The sequence below is a fragment of the Lotus japonicus genome, chromosome 6 (genome assembly GCF_012489685.1).
Source record: "Lotus japonicus ecotype B-129 chromosome 6, LjGifu_v1.2".
NCBI classification, from domain to species: domain Eukaryota; kingdom Viridiplantae; phylum Streptophyta; class Magnoliopsida; order Fabales; family Fabaceae; genus Lotus; species Lotus japonicus.
Window position 1 is genome coordinate 7,938,792 of NC_080046.1, and position 15,705 is coordinate 7,954,496.

Consider the following 15,705-nt stretch of genomic DNA (forward strand, 5'->3'; position numbering starts at 1 on the left):
TGTATGGCATCAAAGACTAGGACATCTCAACTACCGAAGCATGCAAAAGATTCTTGCAGATGAAGCAATAAGGGGGCTGCCCAATTTGAGCTTGGGAGAAGGAAAGCTATGTGGAGAATGTCAGATTGGTAAGCAAACCAAGGTGCCACACAAGATGCTCCAGCATCAGACCACGACAAAGGTTCTGGAGTTGCTTCACATGGATCTCATGGGTCCCATGTAGGTTGAAAGCTTGGGAGGAAAAATGTATGTGTTTGTCTGTGTAGATGATTTTTCAAGGTATACATGGGTTGAATTTATGAGAGAAAAATCAGAGACTTTTAAAATATTCAAGAATCTATGTATGAGACTTCAGAATGAGAAGGACTGTGTGATTGTAAGAATCAGAAGTGATCATGGAAGGGAGTTTGAGAATTCAAAATTCTTGGAGTTCTGTGGAACAGAAGGTATTAGTCATGAATTTTCTGTCCCCATCACGCCACAGCAGAATGGAATAGTTGAAAGGAAAAATAGAACTCTCCAGGAATCAGCTAGAGTAATGTTACATGCTAAGAAGATTCTGCACCAGTTCTGGGCTGAAGCTATGAGTACTGCCTGTTACATACATAATAGAGTCACCATCAGGGCAGGGACATCCTCCACACAGTATGAGCTATGGAAAGGTAGAAAACCGTCTGTAAAATACTTTCACATATTTGGAAGTAAATGTTATATCCTTGCAGATCGTGATCCTAAGAGGAAGCTTGATCCTAGAAGTGATGAAGGAATTTTCATGGGATATTCTATGAACAGCAAAGCTTATAGAGTTTTTAACTCTCGCACAAGGACCATGATGGAATCTGTGAATGTGACTGTAGATGATGAACCAAGCAAGAAGGAAGAAGAAGTTCTGAATGAAGATGATGATGGTACTGATGTTCCAGCCGATGCTCCAGCAACCGCCCTCGACAATGAGTTAGAAACAAGTGCTGATGAAAAGGAAGACAAAGATATCACATCAAACAAAGCTCCATCAATCAGGGTTCAGAAGAATCATCCTCAAGAAAACATTATTGGTAACCTTCAAGAAGGGGTGACTACCAGATCCAGAAGTATAATTGCTCACAGTTGTTTCATCTCTAAGATAGAACCCAAGAATGTCAATGAAGCTCTCACTGATGAATACTGGATAAATGCTATGCAAGAGGAGCTAGAGCAGTTCAGAAGAAATGAAGTGTGGGAGTTAGTTCCTAGACCTGAAGAAGTAAACATCATTGGTACTAAGTGGATCTTCAAGAACAAATCAGATGAAACTGGAACTGTCACAAGGAATAAAGCAAGGCTAGTTGCTCAAGGATATACTCAGATAGAAGGAGTTGATTTTGATGAAACCTTTGCTCCTGTAGCTAGACTGGAATCTATAAGACTCTTGTTAGGTGTATCTTGTCTCTTGAAGTTCAGACTATATCAGATGGATGTGAAGAGTGCTTTTCTGAATGGCTATTTGAATGAAGAAGTCTATGTTGAACAACCTAAAGGATTTACAGATCCGCATCATCCAGATCATGTGTACAAGTTGAGGAAGGCCTTGTATGATTTGAAGCAAGCACCTAGGGCTTGGTATGAAAGGTTAACTGAATTTCTTGTAAGCAATGGCTACAGCAAGGGTGGAATTGATAAAACTCTGTTTGTGAAGAATGACAAAGGTAAGCTCATGATAGCACAGATTTATGTGGATGACATTGTCTTTGGAGGAATGTCGAACTCAATGGTGGAGCATTTCATCCAACAAATGAAATCTGAATTTGAGATGAGCCTAGTTGGTGAATTGAATTATTTTCTAGGACTACAAGTCAAACAAATGGAAGATTCTATGTTCATATCACAGAGTAAGTATGCTAAAGGGTTAGTCAAGAAGTTTGGCCTTGAAAAGGCTGGTCACAAGAGAACTCCTGCTGCTACACACATCAAACTTTCCAAGGATGAGCAGGGGGAAGATGTTGATCAAAGTCTCTATAGAAGCATGATTGGAAGCTTGCTGTATCTCACTGCTAGCAGACCAGACATCACTTTTGCTGTCGGAGTTTGTGCTAGATATCAAGCAGCTCCTAAAGCAAGTCATCTGCTACAAGTCAAGAGAATTATCAAGTACATCAATGGCACAAGTGACTATGGTATTCTCTATACTCATGATACAAATTCCTCCTTAGTTGGTTTCTGTGATGCAGATTGGGCAGGTAGTGCAGATGATCGAAAGAGCACATCTGGTGGATGTTTCTTCTTAGGGAATAATTTGATTTCATGGTTTAGCAAGAAGCAGAATTGTGTCTCATTGTCTACGGCTGAAGCAGAATATATTGCAGCAGGAAGTAGTTGTACTCAACTCATGTGGATGAAGCAAATGCTGAAAGAGTATGATGTTGAACAGGATGTCATGACATTGTACTGCGACAATCTCAGTGCAATTAATATTTCTAAAAATCCCATACAGCATAGCAGGACCAAGCATATTGACATTAGACATCATTTTATTAGAGACTTGGTAGAGGATAAAATTGTTAATTTGGATCACGTTACAACTAACAAGCAATTGGCTGATATTTTCACAAAACCCCTTGATGCAATCACTTTTGAAAAATTAAGAGGAAGTCTAGGGATTTGTCTTTCTGATGCATAGCAATTAGCATGCTCCAGTGTGTTAACGGCTAGTTTATTCTTGGTCATCATTAACTGCCGTTGTGACATCAGCAGAGAGAAAGTTACTTCATGGTTCGCTTATCCTATAACTACCTCCAACGGGCAAATTGTGTTCTCTCAACCGCTTGTGCATCTATCTTCTTCAAGATTTATCATCTCTCATTTGCAATTCTGTTTCGTTGTTTTGTACTCTGTTTGTAATTGTTCTCGATTCATCATGTCTCAAAGTTCAGGAAAGAAGGAATCTGTCAAGGCCAAGATTGAAAGAACTGCTAAAGGAGTCAAGTGTATGGGTTTGAAGAGTGATTCTTCTCAACCATCTTCTGTGTCCAAGAAAGCTCCCAAGAAGATGAGATCACGAAACCCAACGTGTAAGGTCTACAAATCACAGGTCAAGAATAGCAAAGCTCCGAATGTTCCTGTCCTTGAGGATGTTCCTGACGAAGAGGAAATCAATGATGAAGATTCTCCTGTGAAATCGCCCCCTGATGTTGTGCCTGATGTTGAGACATCTGGGTCTAAGGAAAGTTCTGCTCAAGAAAATTCTGGAAAGGATTCCACTTCTCATGAAGATTCAGGTGGTGCTACCCAGCTTGATATCTCTGTATCATCCTCTTCTAAGGATGCTGATTCAAAGAATGATAACTCTGCGGGTATCAATTATGAAGAGCCAATCCAGGCTCCAACCTCTGTTCAGGACATCTCTGATGATGCTTCTGATGATGTTCCTCTGACTGAGACTTTTGCTGATAGTGTTGCTGCGAGGATGAAGAAGAAAAGAAGGATTTCTTCTCCTGAAATCACTCCGACTCCATCAAAGAAATCCAGACAGGCCAGTGTGAAGAGTAAGGGAAAGCAAAAGGAAGAAAAGACTCCCACTGAGAAGAAGAAGAGGAAGATTTCAGTTGAAGTTGAAGACTCTGGGTCAGATGTTGAAGTCGGTGTCCAGGACATTCGATCTTCTGAGAAAAAGAAGTTTTCTGGTAAGCGTATTCCTTAGAATGTTCCTGCTGTTCCTATTGATAGAGTGTCTTTCTACTTAGAAGAGAATGTTCAGAAGTGGAAGTTTGTTTGCAAGAGGAGAATGGCCAAGGAAAGGGAAGTTGGTTCTGATGTTCTTGAATGCAGAGATGTAATTGCACTAATTGAGAAAGCAGGTCTGATGAAGACTATTCAGAATGTTGGAAGGTGCTATGAGAAGCTTGTGAGAGAGTTCTTGGTGAATCTCTCTGTTGATGTTGGACTTCCTGAAAGTGCAGAATTCAGGAAAGTCTATGTGAGGGCTGAATGTGTGATGTTTTCACCTGCTGTTGTCAATCAAGCACTTGGCACAAGTGCTCTTGAATTTGTTGATGAAGAAGTGTCCATGGATGATGTTGCCAAGGAGCTTACTGCAGGTCATGTGAAGAAGTGGCCCAGCAAGAAGTTGTTGTCTACTGGGAATCTCAGTGTGAAGTATGCTATCCTTAACAGGATTGGTGCTGTGAATTGGGTTCCTACTCAGCATACCTCTGGTGTTTCTGCAACGCTTGCCAAGTTGATCTACAGGATTGGCAAGTCTATTGCTTTTGATTTTGGAACTTTTGTGTTTGAGCAGACCTTAAAGCATGCTGATACTTGTGCTGTGAAGCTGCCTGTTTCATTTCCTTCACTTCTTACTGAGATCATTCTGAAGCAACATCCTCAGATTCTCAGGGCTGATGATGTGGCTATGTCTCGTGGTGTTCCAATCACTTTGGATCAACGTTTGTTTATGGAGCCACATGTTCTAGACATTGCTTTACCAACCAGCAGAACATCTGCTCCTCCTGTGACTGTATCTGGTACTAAGGCCATAATTGCTGAATTACAGGAAGTTTCCAAGGCTTTGGAGGAGACAATCAGGGTGAGCACTGCTAGGAAGCTTAAAGTTGATGCGTTGCTACTCAAGCTTCAAGAAGAAGAACGTCTAGGTGGTGAGCACAGTGCTGCTGCTATAGCTGCTCAGAAAGCGAGGAATGAAGAGGAGGAAGGATCTGAAGAAAGAGCAGAAGGGTCTGGGGAGGAGTCAAGTTCTGAAGACTAGTTTGCTCTGATCGTGTGCTATTTTCCTTTGTTTTTGGATGCACCCTTTGCAAATTTGTGCTAAAAAGGGGGAGTAGTTGTAGTTGAGATTGAAGGTTCTTCTGCTATGTGTAGTTCTGATCGTGTTAACTCTGATAGTGTTAGCTTTGGTTTGTTTAATTTAAAGACAAGTTCAAGATCATGGCTATGTTTGTTTCAAGAGGCATTTTCTGATAGCAGGATTTCTGATAGCTTATGTGTTGCTAACTTCTGATAGCAGTAGTTCTGAAACGTTGCATCTGACTAACAGTATTTCTGACAGCTTATGTGTTGCCAACTTCTGAAGGCAGTATTTCTGAAACGTTGATGTTATGAGCTGATCTCTTTTGGTGTCATCATATGCTAAGGCCTGATTGTACTTTTGGTTGTGTGTTTGTGCTGCTAAGTGTTTTGTTCCAACTATGTCTTCTGAAGAATGGTAGTTGGTTGTGGAGTTGCATCAGTTGAGGGGGAGATCTGACTAAGGGGGAGAACTGTTTCTCTAGTTTTTATCCTCTCCGATTGTGAGTTGTTTTAGACAAAATTTGACAAAGGGGGAGATTGTTGGAACATGTTGCCATGCATTTTGTCAAAACAACCGATTGTCGAAGCAGATGTCGTGGCATCTGATTCCGTGAAGATAGGGCATCAGTCCTCAGCTTGTGTTTCTGTTGTGGGGCTTCTGAAGATTTACTGAAGATATGTTTTTGAGTTACTTGAGGAGCAAGTAGCTATTCCAGAAGGGTTTATTTGTTGGGTTGTTATTTGTTGAAACAATCTTTGTTAAAAGATTGGTTTCTATCTTTACTTGTGCAATAAGAAACCGAATCTATCAAGATTGCGTTTTGAATTGCTGTTACTGCAATCTGTTTCTTCAGCCCGTGCCAACCCTAAAGCCCATGCTACCGCTGCTGAAGTCTATAAAAGGATGAAGACCTAAAACATGAAGGTGTCGAAGCTGATAGAGAGAGATCGAGTGTTTTAGGATTTGTTAATTGTGCTTTGTCCTTTGTTAGTTGTGAATCTGTCTTTGCTCACTGGTTCTATAAAGCAAAGAGAGATTCTGTGTGTTTGTTTGCGTTCAAACTCTACTTGTTCATTGTGTTCACCAATCACTGTGGCAGTGATTGAGAGAAAGTGAGAGGGGCTCTCATACTTAGGTTGAGATTCTAAGTAGAAATACACTGGGTAGATTAGGAAGTGAACTATGAACTGAGTTGTTCATGAGTGTCTGTAATTCCTGAATCTTGAGATAGTAGATTTCCTTTCTTTGGGTGCAAACCCTCCAGACGTAGGTGAAAGTTTTCACTGAACTGGGTTAACAATTACTGTGTGTTATTGTTTCTGTTGTTAAGTTTTGTTTTACTGTTAAGCGGTTGTCGAACCTCTTGTCCCAGCATCGTGCAGGACGATCGTATCAGAGGGAACCTGAATTACATCGTGGTTGTAATTTGTTAATCGTAGCGGAAGGAAAGAGAGGAAAACATAGACAACCAAAGACACGTAAGTGTGAGTATGAAGGGTCACGATGATACACAACTGAGTAGGAGAATCATTCTGAAGAGTCTTGCGGGCCAAAATGTTCAGAAGGTACGTTGCCATTTGAAGGGCATGATGCCAAAAAGAAGGAGGAACAGACGAATGCGCTAGGAGAGTGCGTATCATATTGTTAATGGTGCGGATTTTGCGTTCTGCTTTGCCTTTTTGAAAAGAAGTGTGAAGGCAAGATAAGCGAAAAATAAGACCATTAACATTACAATATCGGTGGAAAGAGGCATTGTCATATTCACGTCCATTATCACATTGGAGACATTTGATATTTGCTGAAAATTGAGTTTTAATAAGGGTAGCAAGAGTAGTAAAGATTTCATAAACTTGAGATTTCTTACCAATGGGAAACGTCCATAAAAAATCAGTGTGATCATCCAAAAACAAAACGTAATAACGATGACCAGCAGTGCTTAAAATAGGAGACGTCCATAAGTCACTATGCAAAATATCAAATGGCCTCAAAGTAATAGTTGCAGAGGAACTAAAAGGCAACCTAACATGTTTGCCTAAAACGCAAGAATCACAAACAGAACTAGAACTCGAAGGTTCACAAAAAATAAGTTTATTATTCCTTAGGTGATTTAAAGCTGAGGAAGCAGGATGACCAAGGCGATTGTGCCAGATACCAGAAGCAAGACAAGCAAAATGAGAGGAACGGGTGACTGGGTAGAGGTCGCCAAGACTGTTACATCTCAGGAGAGGCGTCCCCGTCTGGAAGTCCGACACCGAAAATCCAAATGGATCAAAAGAAACAGAAACATTATTGTCAGTAGTGAGTTGTCGCACATAAATTAAGTTTTTAATAATTCGCGGAGTGTGCAAGACATGATTGAGTGCTAAAGGTTTGTGTGGGGTAGGAATAGAAGTGTGTCCCGAACCCCGAATTGGAATGCCCTGACCACTACCAACTATCAGTTTCTGATTTAAATGACTTAAATTAGAATAATACGTAAGAGTACCTTGAGATGCCGTAGTATGGGATGAGGCGCCGGTGTCCATGTACCATGTGGTGTCGGGAGGAGTCAAAGACATGGTGTGCATGGCAGCAGCGATATCAGTGGGTGCTGGAGAAGCAGTAGCGGTGTAGGCCTGAGGACGCTGACCTAGAACGCTGGGTTGCTGCGGAGGACCCATGGGACGCGACCACTGAGATGTGGGGTAAAGACATGGAGGCATGCCCCAAGGGGGAGGAGCCCAACCTGGGGGAGGAGCCCAACCCCAGGGATTCCAGAATGCCTGCGGAGGTGGGCGCCATGTTGGAGGAGATGCAGCAGGGGAACCAGAGGAGCCAGATGATCCAGGATAACGGGAGCCACCTTTCCTCTTAGGTTTACCAGAACTACCTTGATAATTGCGATTTTTCCCTGACCCATAACGATGGTTGGAGTGTCCCTGATCGCTGCGGTAGGTGGGGCGCTGCTGAGAAGAGTCAACGGAGGCCTGTGGACGGGAAGCAGAGGTGTGCAAAGCAGTCTGAGAGGCAGGGCCTGACATCTTGGCGAGACCAGATTCCTCGAGAATCAGCATGGAGCGGACCTTGAGGAAAGGAGGCAAAGGCTCGCTCTGACGGATCAAGGTGGCAACCCCACGGAAAGGCTCACTGAGGCCAGAGACCAACTGGAGAACGAGACAATGGTCACTTACTGGGGCACCAACATTCCTCAACTGATCAGAGATATGTTTCAGTCGCTGACAATAGGCCGAAACATTAGAAAAATCCTCCATGCGAGTTGAGATGAAATCCTGATCGAGAGCAACAGCACGAGAGTTCTGATTGTCCTCAAACGTAGAAGCTATACGGTTCCAAGTAGCCATAGCAGTAGAGCCTTTCTCCATAACAGTGGCGAGAAGATCAAAGGATATGGTCGAATAAATCCACTGTTTGACAGTAAAGTCAAGAGTGGCCCATGATGACCCGGGATTTAGAGCTATTTTCCTAGTTTATTGTCATTTAGTTTAAATATTTTTTAGGATATTTTGGTCATTTTAGGACACATTAGAAGTAATTCATGCATTTTAATATTTTAAATATGTTTTAGTTATTTTTATAGTTTATATATTATTTTTATGGATTTATTAGGATTATAAGTATTTTTATCTTTTATTTATTTTCTGTTATTATCTTCTAATGATTTTATTTTATTTTTATTGTTGTTTTAGGGGAAGATTTGGAAAAGATAGAGAAAATTCGGAATTAAAAAAAGAATTCTGGAGGCTGGAATTATGTGCCGCGCGACCGCGCGAAGTTACCGTGTACTCCTGGTGCGATCGCGCCACTTGTCAGCTCACTGGAAAAAGACGCACCAGATTCCGCGCCATTTAGGCTTACCGCGCGTGCAACCGCACCAGATCATTCCTCAGGAGAAAAGGACAAAAACGTGGCTCTGATTTCTGCTGCGCGCACATGCTGTTACGGTGCACTACCACCCATGTGCACCACCGATCCGCATCAGACGTCAGGAATTGCGAGGGTGCATGTTCTTACGCTGCACCCCGCCACACTGGATCTCAGCCCCACCAGAACGTAGAAAACACTATAAATAGCGTTTTAAACCTAATTTTTGATGTTCTTTTGCACCCTTGGACGAATTTGAGCAAGCCAGAGACCAAATTTTGGTTCTTGAAGGAATTTTTCCAGGTTTTCTTTGATCTTCTATGTGTTTCTTCTTAGATTTTGAATTATTCCTCATGTCTATGAGGAACTAATTCTCTTTTAGCACTTGGGATGCCTAGTCCTTTGGATCTTATGCTTTAATTTGTACTTTGGTTGTGTGATGGATTTCTATTATGATTTATGAATTCCGTTTCAGTTATAATTTTATTTGATTGCAAGCAAATACCTTACTAATTTCTGTGAGACTTGGAAGAGTGATTAGAAATTAGGGATTTAAGGGAACGGAATTTATTAACTTTTCTCTACGACCTTAGGAATGAGGGTAGGAGTTAATAGTGGTGGCCGGAATTATAACTTTATCTTTAATCTGTTGGTTTAGGTGCTCGTAAAACAGACTTAATATTCAGATTAAAAGTCTGTCTTGTTTAAGGAATTAGCAAGTTCAGAATTTAGGCTAGATCACCATAGAGAGTAATTTTTATTTCACACAAACAAGTTTGATTAGGCATAAGTGATAATTGGCGAAGCTAACCCAGGTGCTATTTTTCCAAATTAAGTTTCACAAATTCTATTAGCTTTCTCATTTTTCCCTGCAATTGAAAAATTAAATCAAAACCCCCAATCTTATTTTACTTTTTCTTACTAAATCATAGAATTAGTCTGAATCGATAATTGAACACAATCCCTTGGGTACGATATCTTTTATATTACTACGGGCAAATCTGTATACTTGTAGATTGGCTTATCAGCCCACCGGGCATAAGAATCATCGGTGCGCGCAGGAGGCTCCAAGCCAGCTTGAGGAATGATGTGGTGGAGCACCTGAGTGGCGTGAGCATGAGTTTCAAACAATTCAGCCCACATAGCATAATGATCCTTGTCTATCTCGAGTTTGAAAGGAATGTTATTTTTGATATTTGTGACTGCAAGGGCTGGATGAAAATCCGACTTGGCAAAGGAAGACGACGACGCCGTGGGCACAGGGACCATAGTGGTGTCGTCGGTGGGAGAGCCAGTGGTCGAGTCGGAGGTAGCCATAGAAACTGCAAAATAGAATAATAATAAAAAAAATAATTTTTTTTTTATATAAAGGGTGCTGGCTGTAGCGGCTGGACCGGGTTTTAGTGAACCGGTCCGGGTTGGTCGAGCCGGTTGCTAGCGGACCGGTAGCAAGAGACAAAGACCGGTCTGGTTTCCTTGGAGCTTGAAAACGGGCCGGGTCCTGGAGCAGCAGGAAGAGACGCGGGCCGGAGTGCTGCAAGAGGAAGGAAGCTGCGGTGGCTTCCGGGACAGAGGAGGAGGTGGTGCGACTCGGCGACGGAGACCGGTGGCACAGGCGGCGCAAGCGACGGAGAGGCTCGGTGGCGGCGCGGCCGTGGACCTGCGGGCTAGAGGAGGAAGCGCGAGATCTGAGGACTCTGAGATGAGTTGAACGCGACGGCTGAGAGTCGCGTGGGAAGGAGCGGCGGCGCTAGCGGATGGAGGAGCAGCGGCGCGGCGGATTGAAGAGACAGCGGCGGCAGCGGCTCGGGTGGAGCAACAGGCGGCGGCAGGGAAGTAAGGAGAATAGGAGAAGGAGAAAAGAAAAATAATAATAATTAAAAAATTAGGTCAGAGGATCTGAACCTGCTCAATGATACCATGAAAGGAATCAATTCCGTCAATATTATTGATGGGTAAACACCCTATTTATACAATGACACTGTTGACTATTAATAAAGACTAAACCCTAATTATAGGCATAATTACAAAAGAATAAATACAAGAATATTCTATTCTATCACTTCTATCTCTCACTCGCTTTCTCTCTCACATTTTCTTTCCAACCATTCTTCAATCACGTTTTGCTTTCAAAGATCTATTTTCTACCTCTCTCTCACCATTGCATCTTTCCGGTATCTCTCTTCCATCTAAAACCATGTGCTTCTCATGAATCCGGTTTCTCAACTCGACGTCGTTTTTCCATTTCTTCCCTGCTCCATATCGTGATCTTCTCCAGATCTTCCTCACTGTCTTTGCTCCTCTGTTTCTACCTTGCCTCTAGTTTTTTGAATCGTTGATTCCTCTTCTTCCCTCCAATTTAATAAGAGCCTCCTCATCGACGAATGGAAAAGGCGATTATCCTTTTTTCAATTGAGGCTTTGAATAGGTATGCTCCCTTTCTACTTTCGTATTTGCAAATTTGGTTTTTGCGTTTGTGTTTGAACCAAGATGCATCCTCGAAGTTGGATCAGTATGGGGTGGAAATTGAGGAGGAGTTTACTCAATTGGGCTTCAGTGTGGGTAGGAAGAAGCAAGATGAGGGCTTTTCTGCCCTATCAACAAAAGACTACTGCCTTTTTTTTTTGTTTTTAATTTTCCTTCCCCTGATTTAGGCCCCAAGAGTTTAATTTCCACTTGTGCATATAATTCTTTCACCGTGAAGACACCATTTCTTTCTCCCAACCACAACAATCTATCCTCCCCGTCGACTGGTAGCACTAATTGAATCAATGCATTAAAACGTCTTTCTTCATCAATCTCCCACCTGAAACATCTTCTCCTGAACTCTAAGGACCATATCCATCTTTTAGCCACGAAAACCCCTGCCTCACTCACAGTCTCATGTTTGTTGATAGACATAGAAAACATCTGAGGAAACAACACTTGAAGGGGAGTCGTGTCTAGCCATGGCTCCATGGCTCTAGCCAAAAGCGCACAGAGGATCCGAGACCAACTCTACATTAATTTCCCCTGAAAGAGTTTCACCATTATAGTGTCTTCTTTCAAAGAATTGACTATGTCTTGAACTAAGATAGAGCACTCGTCCAATTTGTCCACCCCTAACTCCCTAAGTGCAAGAAAAGAAACCTTTCATCCTATCCGTACTTCATGCACAATACTTTTCTCCATAGAGATCCCCCCGAACCTCCATACCCATTTTAGTAAAAGCGCCTTATTTCGTCATTCCAAAAACCCAAGATCGAGCCCCCTAATTTCTTTCCTTTGCAAATTTGTTCACAAGAGATCTAGGATATGCGACAGTGTAATCAATATAATAATATACTAATCCCCTATAATTAAGCAGTGATGACCCATTTTAATGACTAAATTTTACCGTCATTGATTATATCTTCAAAATAAACTACTTTTACACCAAAACTTCTATTAACAATTTTAGTTACTTAACTTTAGCGATTACATAATTATCTTAGAATGAAATCGATTTTAAGAGATAACACTTTTCATATCTTAATATTTTTTTAAAACAATATTTTACTTAGGCAGAATGTTTTTTGTAAAATGACTTGCATATGAATATACCAAATCCTCTCTCAAATATCTGTTAAAAAAAAACTAAATTTATAAAAATAATATAAGAACGTTACTCATTTTTCTTACCATCCCACATCCTTTTCATCTGATTTGATTCATACATCATGAGTTCTCGCTACAGCCATCTTTGCCAAATCAATCTGCCAATTTATGATTGGTTGATGGGTCCTTTGTCTATACGATTTTTGTTTGCTTGGTTGTCCTTGGTAGGTTGTGGTTGTTATTCTTCTTTCGGGGTGCTTTTATATGGTTGATGGCGAGCTTTAGGTGACGCTAACCATCCTTCCTCCTTTATTTCCTTTCGAGCTGGGCTCGTCAAGTGTCTTGATATATATATATATATATATATATATATATATATATATATATATATATATATTTCCTTGAGCTTCCAAAAATATATTATGGGTATTTTTGACCATGTAAAAATTTAAGATAGTGTTCCATCATGTTCTTTTTCGTTCTACCATTTTTCACTGAACCAAAGCCCCTCGTTCCGTAAGCCTTATGTTTTGTTTCGTTCCATCTTTAAAATGTTGCTAACATGGAATTGGATTCGTATGTGCCATTTTTTTCACTTCCAACCTAACTACCAAACGCTATGTAAAATTTTTTTTACAGCAAAAATTACCCTTAATCTCTCATCTTTCCTTTTCTATAAGATTAATTGATTTAAAATTTCAATTCTCCCAATTCTATTAATTGCTCTCAATTTAGGGGGAATAGGATGGAATGAGATTTCATTTTAAAAAAAAATTGGAAATTAACAATTTTTGCCGCCAAACCTAATAAATGATGCACATTGTAAAATATATTCACTCAATCAAGAAAAATGAAACATTATGATAATAATTTTATTTCCAGAAAATTATCTTTAAGTATTTTTCAATGTTGTAACTTTCAAACATTTATATTTCATACAAATTGACTTTTTAATTCAGTATTTTAGAGCTACATCAAAACCATTGTTAGGGTGAAGAAAGACATGTGACATTTGGATAACACGAAGTGCATGTCCCGCTTGCGAAATTGCAAGACACATGTGTTTCCCCTCCAGTTGCAGAGGTTATGTTAATATCGTGGAATACAATATTGGTGCAGCCAACTTCAGCATCGCAATCCAGTGTGATTGAATCTTCAGAAGCTGAGGTTCCCCTCACATTTTTATAAGTAATGTCACTCACTTCCATGGCCTTGTTCATACCATTATATATAATGTCTTTATAGTGTTGGTCAATGATCACAGGGTTCCTTGCTCCAACGAGTATAATATCGTCAAATGTTATCTTTCTTGCATACCCAGATCCTCCCTGATAAAAAAGAAATCATATTAATGTGATTTAATCACCTGCTTTATTATAGTTGTTCATCCAAAACTAGAGCCATATATTATTACCATCCATGTCTTGATTCTAGCTCCATTTTGAGTTCCTTGTAAGGTACAATTGTGCACATATATCTCTTCTACTGTTTCATACTTTCCGTTTCTTCCAAGGCTCCCAACACTTCAAATTTCAAACATAACCCAAAATGAGCTTAAATTTTTGTCAAGCATCTCAAAAACATAATCTCAAAATTAAGGAAATTGACCTTATGCCATGGCCAGGACCACATGTAACACCAGTTATGTTTATGAAGGTGGAACCATTATTAATTGCGATGCAATCATCTCCTGTATGTCAGTATGTGTTATAATTAATAATTAAGAAAGAAAAAAAGTCACGTGAATTTGTTCGTACTTTTTTAATTTTATGATCAATCTAAACACATTGTAATAATATGAAATTAAATAGAGATCATGGAGTATGATAAGTCTTTGAAAGTGAAGTGAGCAGTATATATTAAATAATTACCTGCTTCAATCTTAGAATTCTCAATTAGGATGTTCGATGATCTTGAGATATCAATACCGTCAGTGTTTGGACTTTCCTCCGGTGCAACAATATGAATGTTGGAGATCCTAGAGTCACTGCATGCAGTTATGCTGATATGATTTCTTGGGCTGTTGGTGTGAGTCGAATTTTTAAGTGATAGATTCTTACATCCAATGAATTTGAGTGCCTGTGAAAGTACCAATTATATTATACTCAACTCGAATTATATTTGAATAGATCTCTAAATTCAAATATTCAATTTTTTTGTAGTCTATTATGTTTTTCAAGCTTATCATGTGTAAATTTTACCTCCAACATGATTAACTTAGTTGAGGATGTACGTATATGGTCTAAACTCAAAAAGAGCCTATCAAGTGTTTCAAGAACTTACAGTTGGCCTATTTAACCCGTCGTTGTCTTCATCCTTGGAGTACTGGTTCCACCAACCAGCACCTTGACCATCTATTGTTCCTTCTCCTTGAATGACAAGGCCACTTATGCCCCAGAACTGCAGCCATGCTCCCCTACTATCACCGCCCCATTTCCAAGCATCAACGCTTTTCGGGGCAATAATTGTTCCTTGAAACTGCCAAACAAAAAAAAAATCTCAAACATTATAATCAATTGAATGAAATATCTTGAAAATAAATGGAGCAAATAAAAAAATCAGAAATACTACTTTTTACAGGAATTAAATTAACGCAAATTCTTTAATTTAAAGCATTTAATTCATCTTAGAAAAATTATAAGTGGACATGTTCTCATGCGTTTCGTAAATTTGACCTTTGTAAAGAATAAAAATACTATTAAAATATAAATTCAAATTCAGAAGTTGTACGAGAAAAATCATATGATTGACCAATTATGTAATGACTTTAATTTGAGTGAATCAAGGCATATAACACATGCACACAATATATAACAACTGATTCCTTTATCTGGTTATGCATGTCTAGTTCATTTGCTGTTTACCTCAATGTTAATAGAGTCACTTTTGCAAGGACCCTTAAATGCCACGGGTTGCAACATGAATGTTTTCCCTTCGGGTATGAGAAGTGTTGGGGTATTTTGAGTTGCACCACACGCGTCTTGCCAAGCTTTTTCAAAGGCCTTTATAAATTGCAAAGTAATTTAGAATTGTATCAGTTTTAAGAATCTTAGTCCCATTATTAGAAATAAATAATTAAGCATAATCATAGTTACATGAAATAATATGAAAGTAGTAAAAATATACTTGTGAATCATCAGTTTGGCCATCCCCTACTGCACCATAGCTAACAACATCAAAGCTAGAATCTACACGAGGGCACACAAGCAAGGTTTAGCTGTGACAAACACTATTAAAAGGACTACTAATATGCCTTTCATTTTGGAGATAGTAAAAACACTTGAGATATAATTATGGAAGCTCGAATATGCTTAAGATGCGTAAAATGGAGAAATAAGCAGTGGCGGAGCCAGGAATTTTGTGGAGTCTGGGCAAAGTTAAGCCTAAGCCGCCCAAATCTAACGTCCGATGCAGGTTTAAAATTGCGGTTGCGGGAATTGTGATGTTGCGGCGTGAATAGTCTATTACAACGGTAAATATGTCTC

At 39.9% G+C, this 15,705-nt stretch overlaps 1 pseudogene; it reads right to left on the reverse strand.

Annotated features, from left to right (window-relative positions):
* Positions 1 to 13,206: 13,206 nt before the first annotated feature.
* LOC130724825 (probable polygalacturonase At3g15720) lies at positions 13,207 to 15,480 on the reverse strand (annotated as a pseudogene).
* Positions 15,481 to 15,705: the final 225 nt, after the last annotated feature.